Source organism: Rattus norvegicus, chromosome 10, assembly GCF_021556685.1.
Source record: "Rattus norvegicus strain SHRSP/BbbUtx chromosome 10, alternate assembly SHRSP_T2T, whole genome shotgun sequence".
Lineage (NCBI taxonomy): Eukaryota > Metazoa > Chordata > Mammalia > Rodentia > Muridae > Rattus > Rattus norvegicus.
In genome coordinates, this window is record NC_141543.1 from 72,718,607 (window position 1) to 72,737,601 (window position 18,995).

General features: G+C 42.9%; 1 protein-coding gene across 2 annotated transcripts in view; it reads right to left on the reverse strand.

Moving 5' to 3' along the window:
* Positions 1-18,995, reverse strand: part of Asic2 (acid sensing ion channel subunit 2) — a 1,063,476-nt gene that overhangs the window by 928,535 nt on the left and 115,946 nt on the right.

Sequence of the window (18,995 nt, forward strand, 5' to 3'; positions counted from 1 at the left end):
GCAAAGCTTTGTCCATGATAGTCACATTACTATACCTTAGGTCACAAGCATTTATCCATCCTACACAGGACACTTGGTCCCCTTGACAGTTATGTGCCTGTTTCTCCTTTGTAGCCCCAGGCAACAATCACTCTACTCTGTTTCTACAAGGTCACTTATCTTCCCCCTCCAATCCACATATAAATGAGATCATGCACTATTTATCTTTCTGTGGCTGGCTTACTTTACTTAGTGTAATGGTCTCCAATATCACACACATTGCCACAAATATTCATTTTAAGGCTGAATATTAATCCTATATGGAAGAGGGATTCACAGTTTTACTGGCCATTGATAGAAAAAAAATGATGGGCATTTAGTTTGAATCTTCATCATGCCTGTTGTTGCACTGAGACATGGAGTAGTGGAAACAGCACTCTGAGGTGATGATCCCTTTAGAGAGAGAGAGAGAGAGAGAGAGAGAGAGAGAGAGAGAGAGAGAGAGAGAGAGAGTGTGTGTGTGTGTGTACATGCATGCATGTGCTTGCAGAGGCCAGAAGTGGACACTGGGAACCCTGCAGCTGGATATTTTTTAAGAGAAATATAGATTGTGTGCAATCTACAGGTTATTCTGTGAGACATGCACATTTTAACAAATGAATTCTTCCAACCCAGAAACAAAATGTCTGTTATCGTTTGCTTGTATCTTGCCCAACTTCTTTCAGCAACATTTCGGAGTCTTCAATGAAGAGCTCTTTCATCTCCTTGATTAATTTCATCCCTAAGTATTATGTCGTTACACATGGAATTGTGTCCTTCCTTTCTCGCTCACAGTTCACTGTTCCTCTGTTGAAATATAACTGATTTGTATCTGAATATATATATTGTAACGTTCTCATTTTTTATTAATTCCAACAATTTCCTGACAGATTTAGGGATTTAGAGAGAGTTTGTGTATCCTTTCCTGTTTGTATATCTCTTATTTATTTTCCTTGCCCAGTTTCTCTCATCATGCTATGTTGAACAGATATGCCAAGAGAGGACATCCTCGTTTTCTTCCTGATCTTAAAGAAAATTGTTTCAACCTTTTGCCCATTCAGCTTCAGCTATGGGCTTGACACATATGCCTGCCTTTTATCACTCTTTCTCCACATAATTTGCTCATGGTTTTTGTCCTGTAAGGTTTTTTAATTTTGTCAAACACTTCTATGGTTACAGAAAAGGTCATGTTTTATCCTGTTGCTCTTTTACTATTAATGATATGGTTGAGACTTTCTCTTTCTTAATTAATCAGTCTGTCTGAGAGTTTATTATCTTCCAGGTTATACCCAATTCACTGACATATAATTATTTACAACAGTCTCTTATGATTGCTTGTGTGGTGGTCTGAATGAAAATGGTCCCCATTGGCTCATAGGGAGTGGCATTATTTGAAGAATGGTCTGTTGGAGTGGGTGTGGGGTTGGAGGAAATGAGTCACTGGGGGTCAGAGGTAGACTTTGAGGTCTCTTAAGCTTAAACCAGTCTAGAGTCTCATTGTCTCTTCCTGCTGCCTACAGATTTAGATACAGAACTCTCAACTCCTTCTCCAGCATTATGTTTGTCTGTGTGCCCCAGTTCTTCCTGGCATAATGATAATGGACTGAACCTCTGAACTATAAGCTCAATTCAGTGTTCTCCTTTGTAAGAGTTGCCTTGGTCATGATGTCTCATCACAGCAATAAAACTGTAACTAAGACAGAATTTGGTACCAGGAGTGGAATATTGCTGTGATGGGCCAGAGGTTTAGAGGAATTCAGACTATGAAACTTTGGATTAGAAATGCAGCTGAATATTTTAAGTGGAGCTTAATGGGACAGACTAGTAGGAGCATGGAAGGCAGTAGTACTCAAGGTAATGCGAACTGTTGAGCCTCAGCTCAAGAGGGTTCAGAGGAGAATAATATTAATATGTGGCCTATATGTTCTTGTAATATTTTGGTGACGAATGGGGCTTCTTCTGCACTAGACCAAACTATCTGACTGAGACTAAAATGGTTAATAGCTTTGGCAGAGGAAAGTTCCAAAGAGCCTAGTATTGGCTATATTGTGTGACTATTAGTAGCCAGTCTTATGCAGATCTACAATGAAAAAGAGCAAACTGATCAAGGAAAAAATGCAAAGTCAAGAGCTGCTGGAGAAAAGGAGCATCAGGAAGTGTCAACAGATTAAAGAAAAGCCTGATGCCAAGTGGAATAAAGGGAGTGGGACCCCACCCAGCTAAGCCTTCAACTTGTGAAAAAGAGTTAAAGAAAGGTGAAACAGGATTAAAGAAAAGCCTAAGGCCAGGTATGGTGGTGCATATCTTTAATTCCACTGCTCATAAGCAGAGATTGGTAGATCTCAGAGTTCAAGGCCAGTTTGGTCTACAGATCAAGTTCTAAGACAACCAAGCTTAGACAGTGAAGGAAACCAACAAAAACATAAAGCTGGTAAAAATGTATTTGAAGGGGGCCTTGTTCCAGCCCCCAGGAAGCAGCAGAACTTGTCTGCTTCAACCATGTGGTTCTGGTTCTGGCTTTATAGTCAAAGGATATAAGAATGGTGCCATGGAATCTCCCTCCATGACTCTCCCTCAGGAAACCTACTGAGACCTGGTATGTGTCAGGATTGTCTCTGCATGGAGACCTAGAAAGGCCATTGGGTGAAGCCTGGGTTGCCTTGGAGACCCCAAGATACTGGAGATGACGGAGCCATGAGATACCTGCTAAGGAAAGCTGCTAATGAAGGGGAACCAGCCCAAGAGAAAGAGGTGTGTTGTAGTCAGAAAAACTGAAAGAAGGGGTTGGGGATTTAGCTCAGTGGTAGAGTGCTTGCCTAGCAAGCGCAAGGCCCTGGGTTCGGTCCCCAGCTCCGGAAAAAAAAAAAAACTGAAAGAAGTTGGAGATCTGAAGAGCACTTTGATATCAGATATGGAGATGCAGAGGTTGGAGTTTGCCCAGTTGGAGTTTTGGTCTTGCTTTGGTCCTGTATTTCCTCATTGTGCTCCCATTCTTCCCTTTTGGAATGGTAATGCCTATTCTGTGCCATTATATGTTACTGCTTTTGCCATTTTGACTTTACAGGGTTTTATAGTTAAGATTGTTTTGAGTATCAGAAACTTAGAACTTTGGAATTTTAAATACTGTTGAGATCGTGACAGACTATGGGAGCTTCTGGAGTTAAACTAAATGCATTTTGCATTGTCATATGGCTACAGGCCTTTAAGGACCAGGGAGCAGCATGTGGTGATATGAATAAAAATTGTCCCCATGGACTTATAAGGAGTGGCATTATGGTGAATGTGACCTTGTTGGAGGTACAGTGTCACTGGTGGGGTACACTTTGATGTTTTAGAAGTTTACACCAGGCTTAGTGACTCACTGTCTCTTCCTGTTGCCTGAGGATCCAGATGTAGAACTCTCGGCTACCTCTCAAACACCATGGGTGCCCCACACCACCATGCTCCCCACCATGCTGATGATGGATTAAACCTCTGAAACTGTAAGCCAGCCCAATTAAATGTTTTCCTTTATAAGCGTTCCCATGGTCATGCTGTCTCTTCACAGCAATAAAACCCCTAACTAAGACAGCTTGCTTTTCAGGAGTATCAGTTCAAAGGCTTAGCACTCATTTCTAATCTTCTTCACTTGAGTTTCTCCTTGTTTCTTAGTCTAACTAAAAGTTTGTCAGCTCCCTCTTTCGGAATCCAGACTTCGACTGAGGAATCCAGGAAAGAGCTACTGAGGATCTGAGAACCATGTCCACATGAGAAGATGAGTTCAGTCCCTAGAGCTCACATGTGAAAAGGAGGGAATGATGGTAAGTGCTTGTAATCCCAGCTCCAACCCCCCTTCCTGGCCTCCACTGGGAAGATAAAGACAGAGTCATCTAAGGATTCCTAGCCAGCAAGTGTAGCCTATTTATTGAACCCCAGTTCTCAGTGAGAGACTCTCAAAAATCAGTAGACAGCTCCTGAAGAGCAACACCCGAGGTTGTCCTTTGTCTTTCACAGGAATGTGCAGACATGTGCACACTCAGGCACATGTGTACACCACACACACACAGTGCATATTTGGTTGTGTTAACTGACCTCTCCCTGTCTTGCTAGTTTAGTTCATTTACGTTCACCCAGATTTTTATTGTTTTCTTTTTCATTGGCCCTTGTTTCTTTCTTGAATTTCTCGAGGTTAAAGTCTGGCTTCCTGCGACACTTCTTTATCCTTACTGTGGACACTCACTACTGCAGGCTTCCTCTGTGAGGCCACGTTATCATCTCTGCCTCTCATGAGTGTTGCTGTACCAGGCTTTCATCCTCACTTCTCTCTCCGTCTTTTTTCTGCTTCCTCCTTTGGCTCGTTTGACTGGTTATTCCAAATACGTTGTTTGATTTCTACATATGAGGGAATGCCCCTTTTGTTATTGACTTCTGGTTTTGTTAACTGTACAGATGAAATGATAGTTGATATGATTTCTGCCTTCTGGGGCTTATGGCCTGATTTGATCTATCCTGGAGAATGCCCTGTGTGCTCTTGAAATGGATGTGTGGATGGAAAGTTCTGTACCTGTCGGCCAGGTCCATTTGGTCTGTAGTACAGTTCAGGTTGATTGTTTTGTTATTGATTTTCTGTCTGGAAGATCTGTCCTTTCTTGAGAGTAGAGTATTAAAGCTCCCGCTATTGTTTCCTTCTCATCCATTTCTCCTTGCAGTTCTGATTCTTCTTGCTTTATATACTTAGGGGTTCTGCTGTTAACAACATGACTTTAGTCATTGGTGTATTCTTTGGATAGTTGACACTTTTGTAATTATATAATGACTTCCTTCGTCTCTTGTGTTAGCTTCCAACTTACATTCCGTTCTGTGTAGGGGCTGCAGCAATGGCTCGGGAGTGAGTGCATTGGCTCCTCCTCCAAAGGACCTGGGTTTGATCTCCAGGGCCCACATGGTGGCTCAGAACCATTTGTAATTCCATTTCCAGCAGGGAAGGGGGATATACTATACTCTTCTGTTCTCCAAGGCCACTGAACACAGTATATAGACATAAAGGCAGGCACAACACTCACATGGGCAAGATAATAGAATAATTAAAAGAGAATACGTTTTAAAACCCTGTTCTGTGTAACAGACACATGGCTGCCATTGCTCTTTCTCATTATCACTGGCAGAGATCTCTTTCCATCCTTTCACTTTCAGTCACTATGTCCTCAAAACTAGAGAGTCCCTCATAGCACGGGGTGTTCACCTCTGAAGGCTCTCTGATCCACGAAGTCACTCTGTCTTTTCTTTAGATAGTTGATATATTTATATTTTAAGTAGTTATTAAGTAAGGGTTTAGAGTTTGCTTGTTTGCTTGTTTGTTTGTTTTGAGCCAAGGTTTATTATGTAGAGTGGCCTGGTGCCGGCTTTCTACTTCAACTTGGCTTCAAACTTGTGACAATCTTCCTGTTTCTGCCTTTCAAATATGGGAATCAGAGGCATGAGCGTCCATGCCTGACTACTGTTGACACTTAATAATTGCTTTGTGATTGTTTTCTAGTTTCCGACTTCCTCTCTTGCTGTCACTCTTGAATTGGATTGTCACTGCAGTAGTATGCTAGATTCTTGTCTCTGTCCTGTGTACCTTTATTGCAGGTTATCAGGGGCTTACACAAAATGTCATGGAACAGGGTCCAGAGGCCAGCTCGGACAGTACAGTCCTTGTCACACAAGTGTGAAGAACTGCGTTCCATCTTCAAATTGCACATTAAAGGATGATTGTGTCGGTACAGCACTGGGGAGATGGAAGGAAGCAGATCTCGAGCTCACTGGCCAGGTTGTCTAGGCATCTTGGTCAGTACCAGGCTAGTGATAGACCATGTGTCGTATCAAGGCAGACAACAACTGAGAAACACGCCTAACATTAACGTTTGGCTACTCTTCATGTGCTTTCAAACACTTGTGCACATGCACGCATACACACACACACACACACACACACACACACACACACACACACACAGTCCTACAAAGTTTACTTCAAATAACTCTGACCACTACAACATGCTACATGGTAACAATTCCTCCTCTCATATTTTATATTATTAATGTCACAACTTAAACTTACATATCCATTATATATTAAATTACAAATTATTATACGTGTAGCTATTTGTGATACCTTTCTCTTTTGAACACACATTAGTGACAAAAGTGATCTAGGTCTACTTAACAGTACTCGAATGCTCTGACGCTGACTACAATACTCTTTACCATGCATTTTAGGGGTTGGGGATTTAGCTCAGTGGTAGAGCACTTGCCTAGCAAGCCCAAGGCCCTGGGTTCAGTCCCCAGCTCTGAAAAAAAAGAAAAGAAAAAAAAAAAACGAACAACAAAAAAAAAAACCATGCATTTTAACTTTAATGTTAATTAGAACTCTCTCATTCTGCAGTGAAGAACGCAACGCAACCCAGGACCCGCTAGTGTTTCTGGCCAAGCAGGCCCAGTGGTGAACACCCACAGCATTCACTTGTCTGTGGAAGTCTTTTTTCTCTTCAGTTTCACTGAAGCATAGCTCTTCTGGGCATAGTAGTCGTGCTTTCAAAATTACATTTTTTTCCACATTTTGAAAATACCATCCCAGTCTCTCCTGGCCTACAGGTTTCTGGAAAGATCAACTGCTAGTAATATTGAGGTTGGATCAGTTGATTTTCTTGTTGCTGAGACCAAACACCCAACAAGAAACAGATTTAAGGAAGGATGGCATTTTTGGTTTTTTTATTTCTTGGGGTTTTGGTTTTTTGTTTGTGGTATGTGTGCATTTTTTCTTCCTTTGTTTCCTTTCTTTTTCTTCCTTCTACCTTTGTTTGTTCTGTTTTTACTTTTTGACTTATGGCAAGGATGTGTGATCATCAAGAAGCAGAGAGGACAGGAACCTGGGCCAGGTTACAAAACCTCAAGGCCTGGCCCCTAGCAACCCACTTCCTCCAGCGAAGCCCCATTGCTAAAAGATCCCAATACTTCCCCAAACAGCACCAACCTGCAGAGACCACGTGTGCAAATGCAGTGCATGAGCTTATGAGGGAACGCATCACATGCAGACCACGTCGCCACACATATTATGATAAATTGCTTTTCTCTCGATGCCTTTGTCTTTGAATCTTTGAGTCTAATGCAACTGTGAAAACCGTTCCTCTCTAGAACTCTTTGGGGTGCCCCTGGCTTCTCTGCTCTGTGTGCTCATTTCACTGTCTGGATTAGGGGAGTTTCTGCCATTTTAGTTAACTACTCATTTATTCATTTATTTGTATATGTTGGGGATCAAAACCAGGGCCTTGTACACAGTGGGCAACTGCTGAAACATCAAAAGATACCCCAGCTCCCTTCTTACCTTCTATTTTAATACAGGATCTCATTAAGTTGTCAAAACTTGCCTTGCACTCACTTGCAAGCTGAGGCAGGTCTTGAACTCTGAGATCTTCCTGTATGAGCCCTCAGAGTCACTGTGCCACCAGCTCAAATTCATTTACTATTTTTTCCTTTGTTAAAGATTACCTGTCCCTTTCTCTTTCCTCTGTTCCTCCAATTCTTCCACAAAGGCTCCATTCATTTGTTCTGTTAGTTACTCCCCTGAGTCTTCTGGGCTATCTGTTTTTCCTTCATAGCTCACAGGTTTTAGGGGTTTGTTCTGATCTCTTGTCGGGAGGCATGCAGATCTACTGCATCCTGGATTTGGTGAGTCACTGTGTCTCCTTTGTTCATTTGGTGGTAGTCTGTCTGCCTGATTGCTCATGCCCCTCAGGCTCTAGTGTGGGTGTCTGCATTTTGATGAGCAGGCAGGCACCTCTTCCAGTCTCTACAGCTCTGTTTCAGTATGTTAAGTCCTGTATCAATTAGCCTTTCTAGCACTTCTCGGTAGTATTATGGGATCCATGAGAGGGATGCTATTAGACTCGTCACAGGAAAAAGCCTGGATTATGGGGCCACTTGGGCAAGCCTAGAATGTTGTGTGAGCAGACCTGGTGTGTGGGAGAGCAGACCTGCAGACTGATTACAAAGGGTTTATCGAGTGATCCATGAAAACCAAAGTTGTTCATTCACTCTGCTTCCCCCATGTGGAAAGCCTCCATGATATGCTGCCTGTACTTGAGAAGACATAGTATACATCATGGGAAACTGTCCTTCTGGCCCATGTCAGTGAATCCTTTCTTATATCTGTGCTATAATGGGTACTATAATGTCTTACCTAGATTCCTGTGCCTTTATGAAAATACTTTTGTACATGAATAGTTCATGGTGTATCTGTGAGAGTAGGGGTGCTGGACCCCCCTTTCTCTATCTTTTCTCTCATCAACATCAGTTAGTCCTCCTCTGACTCAGTCCTTATACACTTTACAACTCTGACCCTCTTCTGGAAAGGCATTCTCCCTGAAGTCACTCAAGTCTGAGCTCTCGTTTTGAATGGAACTCCCATGGCTTAGAAAATAATAGTAAGAACTAAGAATGATCTGCATCAAATAAAATAATATAATATAATATAATATAGCAAAATAATATAATAATATATAAGGATGATCTGCATCAAATAAAATAATATAATATAATATAATATAATATAATATAATATAGCAAAGAAAACACTGAAGAGAGTGAAGAGAAGGCCTAGGGAAGGGAAGAAAATCTTTTCCAGCTATTCACTGAACAGAGTATTAACATTCATAATATATAAAGAACTTAATAATTCAATAAAATGGATGATCTAGTTAGTAAACAATCAAATGAACTGAATAAACACTTACTAAAAGGAGTATAAATGGCCAATGAATGGATGAGTTGTGCAACACTTTTAGCCATTAGGGAAATGCATGTCAAAATTGCATTGGGATTCCATCTCACTTCGGTCAGAATGAATGACTATCTTCAAGGAAATAATAAAGAATAAAACTGAAGAAGATTTAATACACCTACACAAAGAGAAACAGACACACATAGAGAGAAAGAGGTGGGGGAGGAGGAAGGGAGGGATGGATAGAGGAAGGAGGAGACAGAGAGAGACAGAGACAGAGAGACAAAGACAGAGACACACAGAGAAAGAATTCTCAAACAAATACTACTGTTTGATCCAGCATGTTTGATCCAGCTAGACCACTCCTGGGCTACCCTAAGGAATCAAAATCAGCATAGAGATACATGTGCACCTCGGCTCATTGCTAGTACTGCCTGCACCAACCAAGTTACAGAATAATATCCTATAGATGAACAAATGATATGTACCATGATACACAATGATTTCATTAAGCTATGAAGAATAAAATCTTAGCATTGTATTAAAGGGATGGAACTAGAGACTATCATGTTAAGCAAAATAACCCAGACATAAAAGGTCGGTTGTCACATGTTACGGGACCCTACTCTGCTGTAGACTGCCTTTGTGATTTCACCCCTCTGCTTTGCAGCTGGAGTTTCCATAGGGCTTGGCCAATAGAAGGGACTGAAGAGGGTGACAAGGAAGAAGAAATGTGAGCACACCATTTCTTCCTCTTCATTCTGCCAGCATCACCCATCTTGTAGCTCCACCAATCAATGGCGTCTAGTCCAGTCAGGTTTCTACACATATCCTATCACATGTCTTGTATTCCTTCAGAAATACCAGCACTATGTGGCTGGTGGTCCCTTCTCCGAAATTCTCACAGGTTCCCCTTTCCATGTTCAGGACAACTGACCCATTAGGAAAGAGCCCCTCCTCCTTACCTTGGGCTCTGCAGGGTTTCCCCTTTAAACTTCTACTAATTCTGACATCTTCATTTTCTTCCCTCAGTTCTACAGATGCCAGCTGCCTTTGCAGTGGCTGTATCTGTAATAACTTATTTCCTCCCTGTCCTTTACATTATCCAGTGAACAATTCATTATTCTGAACTAATAATTCTTTTGATTGAATTCTCTTTGTTAAAAATTTGGGGATGACTTTTCTCTCCTGGCTGGACACTGATGAATTCATCCACATACAACCTATGACTTACATTTATCAAAGGGCATATCACACATACACACAGCCCTGCTAGCTGTCATTAATTTCACTAGACTCCTTCTTCTTTCTACCCCTAAGGCCAAAAGTAGAGTCTGGTTCAATGAACACTAATGAAAATCTGTGAATAATAACAAAATAAATGAAGAAATGAATGTGGATGTCAAAACAGGTCCAGGCACAATTGTTTGAGCTTCTGTTCATGTCCCCTTTGCTGGCATTGTTTTGGGGCAGGGTTTATTTTGGCGTGCTTCTGTGGAAAAAAAAGAAATCTCATAGTTGAGAAACCATGGGATCACAGTCCACACTCCTTCATGAGACACCCAGTCCATAACAGAGATAGCCTTTAGCCTTGAGGTCAAACCTTGGCTCTGTAAATTAATCTCTATGTAGCTTTGAGCAAGCAACTTAACCTCTCTGACCTCCATTTTTTCATTCATAAGATATGAATAAATCCCTTTTCAAAGGCTTCTTATGAGGAATAAATGAAAAGAAACCTATGCAAATTAGCCTATTGTAATAGATGCCACAGGATAGGCGCTAAATATTAATGAGTCATCTTTCTCTCCCTCACCCCACCCATCTCTTGACTGCCATAACCTAAAGCATTGGTGGGAGCCAAAAATATTTCATTTTCTGGAGATACCCAGAAGGAATGGCAGGCTGTGATCAGTCTTCATCACCATCATCATCATTATCTCCGTTGCAATTAAGTGATAGCTCAATCAAGGCTTGGTGCTTGGCAAGTGTTCATTTATGTACTCTACAGATGAATGTGTTTCTTCACCATTTATAGATGAGGAAATTCACAGAAGAGAAACTTTTGACATGAGAGAAACTTAGCCATGATGAATACTATAATAGGACCCCTTGTCTCCATGGGTCCAGGACACCAGTTATTCTAGAACACTGTATTTTAACCCCACAGGCTGGGTTAAGTCTGATCTGTGCCTTTGTGTGAAGCAAATGCTGGCTCCAAGTTTGGGTCTAGTTTCTGCACACCACACACTTGACAGACCAGCAGCCTTTTTTTACTTCGTTTCTCTGTCCGTGACTCTAGTAATGGCTTCTTTGTGAAGCACCCACTCCTCCCTTAAGAAATGGCTATAGCTAAGAAACTTCAAACCTGTGATGGGCAGAGCAGCGGTGGCAAATGAGGTTATTGCTGCAACAAGAGTCTTCCTGAAACATTGTCCTGTTCATTCTAACCCATTCCTGTTATCATTAGTCAAGAAGCTTCCCAGAGAGACTTTGTTGAGTGTTTTCTCTTCCTTCTTGGCCCCCATGCCCAGCTGACAAAAGGAGAATGCATGGGGTGTGAAAGATGGAGACAATGGAGGAAGGAAGGCCTTCCATCTGAGTTACTTGATTACCACTGGCAGAACAATCATAAGCTATCTGGGAAGAGGAAATAAGGTTTTTATATCCTACAGCCACCACTAGCTCCCACCACATCACTCATAGAAGAGCAAACACGGGATGGATGTTAATTACAAGCCGCCCAGGATCAGCGACTACAGAGGGAGTTAAGAAACCTGGCTGACCTTGCTCTGTTGTTAATTTGCTCCCAGCAAACTCATCTCTCCCAACTCTTTCTCCTTCCTGTGCAGGAGCAATCAGTGCTAAGGGAGAGGACACATGTGGTATGGAGTCAGAGAGACCTGACTTGGGATCCAGTCTTTCCTGTGACCTCACAAAAGATGCTCAATCTACTTTCGGATGATTTCCTTCTCTGTCAAGTAGGGAACGCAGCATGAAGATTACGTGTCGGAATAAAGATGGAAATCTTGTCCCCTCCTGGATAAGGAGATCCCAGTGGATGATATTTTCAAGATCCCTTTGAGACCTACTTTCTTGGTCATACTATATCCTACTACATCTGCAAACTTCTCATCTAATTTTTACACAGGAACAAATACCATACATGATAGTAACCTTAAGCACGGCCACATGGAGGGGAAGGGTGGGGGTGGGGCAGGGAGACAGAAGGTCCAGGGCTGCTATATTTCACAGTCCACTCAACTCTTCCATAACCTCCTTGCTGTTCTTGCCTAAGAACGTGGAAGTCCTTTCATTTTCATGGATGGTTATATCATACATTTACTTAACCTTTGTCCAGACTCTGGTCTTCATCATCCTTTCTTCTTTTAACTTCTAAGGATCCCTAGGGCCACCAGGTCAAGTTAGTTCCCTAGCACCTAAACTGTTCTACTCCAGGTCCAAGGGAGCTCAACTATTGATCAAGCTGGCAATAATCATGAAACAGTTTGTTTATTTGTTTTAATGTGGTTCTTATTTACAGACAAGCAAGCAGTAAATAAGAACTGGACCAAAGAAAAAGGCCATAGGCTACAGATGATGAAGCTGCACGGACAGGGAACCTAAACGCAAGGGAAGTAACATCAAGCTGCCTCGGGCTCCTGATGCTGGACACAGAGCTTCAGGATTTAACGTTTTCCCTGCTAGGTTTTGGTGGTGCTTTGATCCCATCATTCCTTGTCCCCTCCCGGATAAGGAGATCCCAGTGGATGATATCTTAAGGTTAAGGATATCTTAACCTTAAGAAACGGAAATATTTATCTTCCCTGATTGTGTTTAGGAACGTCCTTATGTTGCTTCTGGAATTTTTAAGAAAAAAAAATCTCATAGCTAAGAATTTGCTTTGAATCTTGAGGTATTCTGACCTTGAACTTTTGGACAATGTTGGGGTTGTTAAGACCATGGAGACTTTTGGGGATAGACTGAAGGTCTTCAACATTATAGGATGGACATAATCCTTTTGGGGGAGGCTGAGAATGAAGTGCTAGGGTTTTAAGGAGATGTGCTTGGTTGTCAGGCTGACAGAGTATAGCCTAGGCATGCCTAATTTTCTCTGTCCACTTCACTGGATTCAGAAGAGCCTCTGAGGTTAACAAGACACATGGCTGAGTGTCTATGGGGATGTTTCAAGAAAGGATTAACTAAGGTGGGAAGACACTTTACATGTTGGTGATTGCCATAGCATAGGCTGGGAGCTGGAGAGAGTAAAAGTCCATAAAAAGGAGAATCCCCCAGCACAGGTATACTCGATGTTTCCTGGCAGTGAGAATGTGAGACATGCCACTCCACTGTGACTTAATTCATCTGTTTTCTCTCAGGTTCTTGACACCATGTATTTTGGAACAAGGATGTGAAGATCTGAGTAATACAGCAACCTCCCCAATAAGTTTGTGAGGTCTTTGGGAGCAAGGACTTTTACCTCTGGTCTTCATGTTAGCAAGGCTTTTCGACACACCCACCTCTGCACATGCGCATATACCTTGTACTGTGTTACCCACCAAGTACCTGAAGATGCATAAAACTTCCCTCTTCCTCTATTCTACAGTTTACAGTCAGGTAGGAAAGACAGAGCTTAATTGAATGAGCCAGCAACTGAATAAGAAATTTAAATTGTGGAACATGGTAGGAAGGATGTAACCAGTGCTATAGTGAAAACTAATTGGTAGAAGGGGATTACTCAGGATTCTCCTAAGAGGCTTCTCAGAAGAGATGCCATTTAAGCTGAAGGCTTGAGGATTTGAAGGAGCCATCCAGCTGAAGGGCTGCAGAGAGCCTTGTAGGGAGAAGAAAAACCTGTGCAGAGGTTCACAGATGCAGCATGGAGTATGTGCGAAGGAAGCCAGGGCTGTGGTGTGCAGGGGATCAGGGCTAGGTGTAGAGAGTGGGAGGGGAGCGGGGACAGAGTACACAATAGGAAGAGGGGTTGACATGTTTTTAAGCTTTAATGTGACATGATTAAATCTGAGTTTTGAGTGATGGCTCTGACCTTCAGACTCCAGCAGAAAATAAGGCTTCTAAACATTTCCTTTTCAGGGGTCCTAAGGGGAGAGACCCTCCCCCCTTTAAAATGTGACATCTAATCCCAGTACTGAACGATAGAGACAGTGTAGCCAACAGCTTCCAGCCCTTGGCATCTAACAGGAACTCCATAAATGTCTTTTTATTGATCTATGCCTCTTTCATTGTTTATTTTGCAAGGAAATGTCTGAATAGCTTGAAATTTGGTCAAGGTCTGTGGTCAGAGGGGCTCTTTTTTACTGCTGGCAGCTAAAACATCTGGGCCATTCAGTGGCTAATTTTTACAGCAACAAACAGGCTGCGTATGTGACTGGGCCACCAGCCAGATCCCTTCCTCCCCTGGTTTCAACTTGCTTTACTGAGAAGATGCCTACAGTCAGAGGGCAAAGGACACTTTAAAATAATCGAAGAAACAGTATCATTTGACAGAAAGGAACTCCAGAAACGGCAAGGGATCATGGGAACGACAGACCAGGCAGCACCAAAATTGGCTTTAGAACTTGAGTCTCCTATTGAAGTTGGGATACTCCTTTGCCAGCCTGTCAAAAAGGACAGCTTTGGATTGAAGGATGAGCTGCACCAGGGAGCCTTTGAATTCACCCACCGCCAAAGTCAAGTTCTAGCATCTTTGCAATTGCTAAGCTGCTTGCCCTGGGGAGTGGAAATGCCTGCCAAGTGAATGGAAATTCATGCTCTTTAACTGTTAGGCTAGACTAGCATGGCTCAATCAGACAAAATAAGCAGGTAGCTTCTCTCTACACTGTAAGAGCCAGTGTGTACCTTTTGTGCTATAGACAAGGTGGTATTAAAAAGGCCAAAGCCTTGGAATCTGGAGAGATGACTTAGCAATTAAAAGCACTAATTGCTCTTCCTAAAGACCAGGGTCGGATTCTGAGCACACACATGACAACTCATAAATAGTTGTAACCCCAGTACCAGGGCATAGGATCTGACTCCTTCTGTTGGCCTTCTTGGGTACCAGGCATGCAAACTGTGCACAGATACAGATACAAACACAACACTCATTCAAACACAACATCATAAAATAAGATGTCCACTTTCATTCAACCTTAGCAGAGAAGGGGAACAAGACCACAGCCATGGAATTCGGAGCACAGATGTAGTAAAGCCCTGGGTCTTTTGATGCTAGCCCAGTGTTCTGTCCAGTACACATCAACATGGCTTCGAAACTGCATCCTGCTGCCTTCCAGTCCATGCCTATCTGAGAGCTGTGTCTGCTTCTGGGCTTTCCTTGCACTTCCCCTTTTCAGGGGGATGCCAGAGAATCTATAGAAAGCTTTCTCACTCTGAGATCTGCAATACAGTCACTCCCATGTTCATAACACATTACAGCCATGCGCATCTCATCGTTCTCCAAATGTTCACCCTCACCCTGTACCACAAAACAGGTTAAACAGAGTTCCTTTTGTGGAACTGGCCTACCCTCAGAATGGAGAGATAGAAGCACGGCCTACTCAGTGTGCTGACTAGGAAGGCAAGCCCAGATCTGGACTTGTTGTTCAAATTTTATACTCTTCCCACTCCACCAAGATGTATCTTACTAAAATTAAAGTCTAAGGTGAGAATAAGGTAATTCCTGGGAAAGGAGATGGTTCTAGAACAAAATGGGCACGCTTTCATGCACATACCTTGCATGAAGTAGTTCTTATAAAATATAGTATGATAAGACAGAAGGGAGAGACGTGACAACTGACTAAAAATAAAAAGGACAGACAGAGTGACCCCTGGACCTAAGTCTGTACTGCTTGCCAGTGCTAAGGGCATAGTTCTCAGGAACCACTAGATATAAATTTATAACAAGGACCCAGAAAAGACCTTCTCTTCCTGTACCTACTCCTTTGTCCTCATCCTAGAGGCATCTCCTCCCTGTTCCTCTATTTAGAGTGGTCTAGAAACTCCCTGAGCACTTTGAGTAGAACAGTGTGCTGCCACCGATTTAGTTTCTGGCCCCACGTTAACTTCTTGTACCCCTGGTTTTTCTTTACCCAGTGTGAAGGCAGTGGCCCTTTTACCCTGCCCAGACATTTGTCCTGTATGTTAAAGAGTACCATCTCTGTAAAAGGCCATCATACTGGAGATCAAAGAGCGGTAGCAGGAAGGACATTTAAGTAGGAAGCACATTTGGCCAAGGCTTCATGGTTGGTTTAGGTCTAAAATGTATATTTTTTTAAATTTCTAGACCAGATTGAACAGATAGATGTGCCCTGCTAGGATGCAAGAAACAAGCTCATTGGCTGCTCGTGAGTCACGTCGTCTCCTATTTTGGAATCATGTTTTCTTACTTCTCAAAACAAGTGATCCAAGAAACAGAGTGTTGTTTTGATTTCCTAGACCTTGAAAATGCTCCAAGGGTATCAAAATAATGGAGACTATCATCCTGACTGCACAGATTGGGAAAGCTGAGGCCCAGAACTTTCAGCTCAGAACCAACATCAGAGACTCCCCCTCGCCCCCACCCCAAGCTTCATTCTCTGATAAAGTGCTCACAGTGTATCGAGTTCAGATTGAGAAAGTCTGGAAAGTGTAAAATATGCATCAAGTTTCCTAGGCAGAATACAAAAAGAATTAATAATTGATTGCATATTGAAATGATAATATTATTTTGGGGGATATTGAATTAAGTAAAATGTATTATTGAAGCTCATTCTAGCCCTTTCTCTTAAGTTTTCAAAATGTTGTCTCTCAGAAATTTTTAAATCACATGCCAGGCATACTTTTGTTTCTATTAGACAATGTTGCTCAGAGGAAAATGGGGAAGTGAGTACCATTTACTCAAAGCACACACTGGCTTCTGTTGCAGCTGGGGTGGGGTAGGGGGGTAGGTTGCCTGCCCATCATTTAGAAGCAGCCTTAGGGAGCTGAGATGGGTTAGCTCTTTCCCACCTCAGTAACAATGACCTGATTTGGGGGAGTTGGGCTGCACTGGGGCTCCCCCCACCCCTCAGCTCTGTTCTGCCTCCGCAGAAATCCACTGAGTGAGGATAAAGGTATACACAGGGCTAACATTCCCGATGAGAATGTCACACTAAATACAGGCTTGCTCCCTATAAATCACCTTGATTTGTCACCAAATTAGATGGCAAAATGAGACACACAGGAGGAAGTGAAATTGCAGCTGTGATACCAGCTTCAACCAGCTCTGACCAGCTGGTAGAGAGAAATTATCTCAGGTAGGCTTTGATTCCTGTCCTGCATGGGGGATGGGCCATCTCTCAGCTGCCAGGCAGTGTGGGCTTCCTTATCTGGTCATCCCTCTAATGTCAGTCACTTCTCGGGATTCAGGGCCAAATGAAAACAGGATTCAGGGCAATGTCTATGCATTTAGAACTGGGCCTCAGGTCAGATGGGGCAATTTTTACACACCCTGCTGATCCCAACAAAACTCACGTTTCCAGTGAAAATACCTCTGGGTCTGATCCTGCACGAGTGTATTCACAGTGCACACACATATGGAGCTCAGTGAATGAACAGAGCAGTTGGTTCTTTCTTCTGTTCTCTAGGATCGCGTGTGTCTGTCTCTGTGTGTGTATGTTCATGCGTACAGCTGCACAAGTATATTTATACATGTGGAAGCCAGAGGAAAAACTCTGGTGTTGCTCCCCAGGTCCTGCCCAGCCAGTTCAGAAACAGGGTCTCTCGTTGGCCCAGAGCTTGCCTGTCTAGCTAGGCTGGTTGGTGCATTCGTGGTTTTCATATCCCAGATACTGAGATTATAAGCACATGGCACCACACCTTCTCTTCATGTGGGTTCTGAGGGTTCAAACTCAGGTGTTCATGCTTGCAAAGCAAATAATTCCTACTGGTCTCCCTCCAACCCCATTCTCTGAGATCTTGAGTTTAGTGCTCCATCTCAGGAGCCAGTTATTTTCTTGAATAACGGGAATGATTTTGGGTAGAAGAATCTCCAGCTCTCTGACTCTCTGACACATACTATATGCTGTCATCCCACACAACACACACACATGGACAGATATGAGCACACAGGGGAACAGGCACAGGCACACCCCCACAGACAGACACTAACACACACACACACACACACACACACACACACACACACACACACACACACACACCAGAGTCAGAGGTAGGAAAATTCTGAAACACTCCTGTTGCCCTGACCCACACCCAAAGTGATACCTCCACACTCAGAGATCTACTCAAGCTCACAGACTGAAGATGCACACATGCAAACTCACATAGAGAAGCAGATCCAGACACACAGAGAGAAACACCTACGGGTCTTCCATTTTGAAATGGTCATCTCTTCATACCTGCTCCCAAACCTGTTCTCTGTATGTGCTGACAACTCAGAGATATGACGTGTACCTCTGACCCACAGTAACTAACCCTACAGCTACAGAGCTGAGTTGCTGGTAACACCAGCCACTTCTGCATGTCCCATCTGTGACGCATTGTCACTCTCCCATGACTGACTTTCCCTTAATCCGCAGAATGCATTGAAGTCCCACACTGAAGAACCCTCCTCTCCTACCTGGTTGCAATTGCTCTGCTTCCTTCATTTTAAGCTCCCAGAAGAGAGGTTAATACCATGGCCCCCACTTCACTCTCCCTGGAACACTTCAGCATTTATTCCCCACTCCACAGTACTTTGCAAGGGCTTTCTCACTGCCAAGTTAAATGTACTTCTACTCCTTGTATAACAGCCTTTTTCTTTCTACCTGCCCTTCTAGTTAGCTCCCTCCAGGCTCTTATCTCCCCTTCTGGAGTATTTCTTCTCAGCTGACATCAAAGGACACTCCAAATGCTCCTGGATGTCAAGAGTATGACTCTAGTCATTACACACACACACACACACACACACACACACACACACACACACACCTGTGCCTCACCTCTCCATCCCAGGCAACTTCACCCCAGCCAACCCTGGCATGTATGTGGAGGTCCAAGGACAGTTTGCAGGAGTTGGGTTTCTCCCTCAATACTGCGGGTCCTGGGAATCAAATTCAGGTCATCAGGTTTGGCTCAAAGTACCTTAATCTACTTAGCCAATCTCTAACCTGTCCAGAAATATTTTTTATTTGTATTTTTCTCTTATTCTGATTTGATCATTTAAGGATGGGCATAGGATTATTCATGAATTCCCAGAGATCCACGGTAACCCTAGTAAACAGTA